The following is a 5,256-nucleotide window of genomic DNA, read 5'->3' as shown; positions in this document are numbered from 1 at the left end:
AATCCCATAAGGGATATCGATTTATCGATTTTTTTCGAATATCGGAAGTGTTATGGAAAAAATTTATAGCCAATGACCTAAGTTGGACCAAAAGCCATAATCGTACCGAATTTGAATGGAATCAGTTGGAGTTTGTGAAAATGCATCAAAACGAATTTTGAGGGGCCTCTTAACGAAGACAATAATATCATTAGTATATATGCCAAATCTTGTTTCATTTCATGCAGTAAAAAAATCTGATGGTGGAACAAAGAAAGGGCCGTGCCGAAATATTAATATAGATGTATATCTACTGAAGGACTTTCACGAGTCAAAAGTTTGAGGACACCCCCATTTTTCCAGTTTTTACTGAAATTTTAGCAGTTTCATGTTTCAATGTACTCTGAAATTAAAGTATAGAAAAAAAATTAACAATTGCAGATAAAAAAAAATCATGGAATCGTTTTGTTGAACAAAATTTATTCTAAATTTTTGACTCATCAAAGGAGCCACCTTTTGCAGATGTAACAGCCGAACGTACTCGTGGCATTATTTCCACAATGGAAATCAAATATTGTTCGGAAAGTTCTTCCCAACACTGTTGCAGAAGTTCCCACAAATGTGTTGCACTTGTAGGTTGCTTTGCTTTCACCCTTCTGTCCAGTTCATCCCAAACCAGCTCAATGGGGTTTAAGTCTGGAGACTGTGCTGGCCATTCCATGATTTGAAGCCGACCGTCTTGTTCTTTTCTTCAAATAAAGTTCTGACATAGCTTGGAGGTATGTTTTGGATCGTTATCTTGCTGTAGGATGAACCACTGACCAACTAGGCGTAGACTAGAAGGTATTGTATGGTGCTGCAAAATGCTGTCGAAGCCCTTTTGGTTCAGGGTGCCAGTCACTCTGTGCAAGTCGCTGACTCTGGATTCATACCTGGATCTGTATCTGCATCCGGTAATCTGGATCCAGCAAAAGAGCCCCAGAACATCACGCTTCCTCCTCCATGTTTGACAGTTGGTGTCACACACTGAGGAACCATCCTTTCGCCCACTCGACGGCATACAAAAACTCTGCGTGATGAACCAAACATTTCAAATTTTGATTCATCGGTCCATAAAATCTTCTTCCAGTTTTCAGTAGTCCATTGGTGGTGTTTCATGGCCCAGGCAAGCCTCTTTTTCTTATTTTGCCATCTTAGCAATGGCTTTCTTCCTGCCACTCGACCTGTCAAAGTCTTGTCTTCTCGAAGTCTTGTCTTCACAGTTGAAACTGAGACTTCCTTACTTCGACCAGTGTTGAGCTGTGCTTGAAGCTACTGTCCTATCACGCAAGCTGTTGACTCTCAGAAACTTGTCTTCTAATTGTGTTGTGGCTTTGGATCTGCCAGACCTCTTCCTGTCAGAGTTTCCTTCAGTTTTCAAGTGCCTTTTGATGGTGTAGGAAACTACTCACTGACATCTTGGCTTCCTTTGCAATTTCTCTGAAGGAAAGACCTACGCTTTTAAGGGTTACGAGATGACCCGTGAACCCGTTGGGTTCCCGTTGTGACAGCGGTTAATGAAGAAAAAAAAAAAACAATTTTAATATTATTTAGTGGTCAAACTTTAACTTGAAGAAAATCCGAGCATTTACCTCAGGAGTCATCATTCAATGAAGCACGTGTTTTATGACAACATTCTCGGTTGATCTCCCATCCTTCCTGATTTTAACAAAACTTGATATTGCGCGTCAATCTGAAAAAAAAACAACGGAGAAAAGAAAGTCGAATAAATTATTGTGCGTAATCTTCAAAATACAATTTTATTTATTAATGAACACGGAAGTATTGTTGCGGGGCCGGGTATCTGCCGCGGGCACGACCGCATGATGGAGATGCAAGTCGGCCCGACCGATCACCCAGAATGTATAGGTCGTCGCCCCGGATAAGTCCGGAGCCGACGGGTCCTCTATCGGACCGAAGTTCGCCAATGAATAGACTACGTGGGGTAGGGTCAATTGCCAATTTCAATTTACCTAAATACCCACGTGGTCCAACTTCCGGGGAAATTCACCCTCGACGGAACTCGTACGAAAACGAGCCGCTTAGCGCGCTCGTTCCATGTGCGATTCCGAGCGGTTTAATCGCCAAGAACCGTCGGTCCAAATGCCCCTTAGGGCCATAACAGCTTTTACCAATTCTCAATCACGCGTCATGTCAAACCAATGAAAGAAACACGCAACGAGCTGATACATTGAACAAATAGGGATATTTATTTACAATAGGCAGGGAGGGGAACACAAAGAGCAGAACTAAACCGATTATTAATAAATGCAACGCAAATATATACAGCACAAAAGCACTTAACAGTTCTCTTCTTAGAGGACGGGCCCATGGACACGCACACACACACACACACACACACACACACACACACACACACACACACACACACACACACACACACACACACAAAAGAAGTGGCGGCTGACGCCGTTTTTTCGGACTCCAGCTCGTAGGATAGTGGAGCTGAAGGCCAGGGTCTATTTTGGACCTGTCCGCCTCGTGCGGTCTTCAAGATAACTTGGTTCAGTGCCCGTCCCGGCCACCAAAACCACGACTCCGTTCCCTCCGGAGACGACATGCAACCCTTCCGGCTCCGGCGGCGGAATGTCTTTCACAAGCTCGATCTTTCAGGAGGAGGAGGAGGAGGAGGAGGAGGAAGAAGACGTTCCAGACTGCAGCGGTAAGACCAGTCCAGGCCTTCAGAGATGAGCGCTCCCACAACACGAGCGCTCCAACCGATGAACGCTCCAGCAAGGTGGGTGCTCCTTCGTTGCTTCTCGCTGGCTGGCTCCTCTCTCGCTTGCTCCTTCCTTTCTCTTCTCCTCCTGCTTTTTCGCTCTTTTTCTTTGGCTTCCTTCCTCTCCTTTTATGCGCTCAAAACCCCAATTCCCAGTGGTGAGAATTCAAACACATATTGGCTTGCAACAGACATGTGACTGAGCACCTCTACGGACGCGGGGGGGGGGGGGGTCATGTGCGTAAGAGACGATGACAGTAACCCTCATGTGTGGAGCGCAGTGGTGAAACAGCCCCATACATCCCGGGGCAAAGGAGCACTAGCCGAGGGTGATGGCATTGTTAGGCCCACATGGGGGTGCCAGCGATGGTAGCCTCTATGTGGGTACCGAAGCAGCGACCATTTTGGGAGGGCTGGGATAATTTTAGGGACCAAGAGCGACAATAGGGACTGTTTAGGTAGAGACATGAACGTGCAGTGGGGACGTAGCTTAGCGACAGAGTTAAATGGAGCATGCATTAGTATAAGGGATGACGAGGGTGCACTAGTTAGTTCGGTGATTCTGTGTCGGTGAGTGGAAATATGGTTGTGTGTGATAAATGAATTATGAATGTGAGGGCAGGGCAATGGCCGGTATGAGTGTGAGTAACAGAATGCATGCTGTGAAGGATTGAATGGGGGGAATGGATCCCACCCAAGAAAACCCGGGGGTTAGTATAAAGTTAGGTGGAGGGATTAGGTAAATTTACACATGGATGTCATTATGCGGTTGGTGCTGATTGTGGAAAGTTTTTTTTTAACATTTTTGTGTGGAGGGTGCAAGAGATAATGGACTGGCTTGGGGTGTGGCTTGTGAGTGTAGTGTTCGGATGAAGCAGGCACCCCAGGCGTTGGATGTTCGTCGGCCAGGTGAGGCCATAGGTAGGTCCAGGGGGGCATTAGTGTATTCGTTGATGCAGGTACCCGAGGAGAGGGGCCTGGCGTGCCAGTGTGGTGTTCAATGGGACCGGATGCCCAAGCAGTGGGACCCGGGCGCCAAAATTCCAAGTGGGCATCGTGAGGGGGAATGCCAGTGAGGGCATCCCCCATGTTAGGGTGAGGAGCAGGCAAGCTCGGAGGCAGCTCCAGCGACCCGGGGGTGCTCATGGTGAGTATGCAGGTGGGCAGACCTGCTAGTGGAGCCACACTACCCAGCCACAAAATTGTGCGATGGCACAGAAAAAAAATTTGGTGGGCAAGGCCCAAAATTGTGAGAGCACCAACCCATAGGCGATAGGAATTTGGGTTTTTAGAACCCCATAGTTTAACAAAGGCCTCTTGGCAGGGTATAACCCCAGGGAAAGTTTAAAAGTGTAACAATATTAGCATAGTTAGGATTGAGGAAGACCCCTTCGCACCATCCACTGTCGGGACGATTGCCAGCTGCTGGACTTGCCCTCCTGTCGGACTCGAGAACGACACTTGTCACGATGTAAGTATAAGATTGCATGTAGTTCGGCTCTTCCTTCCCATGGAACCTTGCGGGGATTTGGTACGAATTTGGCAATGGCTATAGTGGGATACAGGAGAGAAGACATCGCTATGAATTGTAAAAAGATGAATAAGCGATGAATCAAGGCATCACTCACCTCACTTCACCATTTGCTCCGTGACCTGTCTTCCACCCACACCTGTTCTGTGGACTGCTACTTGCTGCAGCCTCATGCCAGGTGACACCGTTCCAGTTATCATGGTGGTTTTGTTTATTTCCTTTTGTTTGAACTGCATTTACTGCAGCAGCATGCCACCACACCCATGGACTTCCCCTTTGTTGCAGCCCCTTTCTACCAGCTTCATACCAGCTCATTCCAGCTTTATACCAGCTCATTCCAATTTCATACCAGCTTCCTACCAACTCATACCAGCTCACACCAGCTCATTCCAGCTTCTTACCAGCTTCCTTCCAGCTCATACGAGCTCAGAGCAGCTTCATACCAGCCACATACCAGGCTCATGCCACTTTGCTTTACCTTTGCCACGTATCACCATGACCATGAACTGCACAAACGCAGCTCTGTGGAAGAAGTGGCTCTGTTGTTGTTGCTGCTGCTTCTTGACCATTTTTGTTCAGAAGGCCACAACGTTTATGGCCTGTATGCCGGTCACTGGCCTGCCGGTTTATTTTGTTAGGTGTGCTGGTGAAGAGCATGAAGGTGGCAAGAATCAGCAGGTGTTCTTCCCCCTCTCCACAATTTTTCTTCTGCATTTCTCCAGGTCCAGGGTCAGAAATTGTATATAGTTATATAGTTATGTCAATTATTAAAGCCCACCGGTTGTGTGTTGTCGTTTCAAAAATTCTGGCAATTTCGGTGTAGTATAAGGTTGTCTGCGTGAGTCAGTTAGGCAGTTCCCAACGCATCAGGTGGGACATATCTCGTTTAAATTGTCGCACACACTGAAGGGTAGAATTAAAACGTACTCGGTTGGGGGTAACTTCACCTGCATGTCACACAGTAGTG

The sequence above is a fragment of the Eptatretus burgeri genome, chromosome 18, assembly GCF_056783735.1.
Source record: "Eptatretus burgeri isolate ZD-2024b chromosome 18, Ebu_testis_v1, whole genome shotgun sequence".
Lineage (NCBI taxonomy): Eukaryota > Metazoa > Chordata > Myxini > Myxiniformes > Myxinidae > Eptatretus > Eptatretus burgeri.
Note: the sequence above shows the minus strand (reverse complement) of the source record.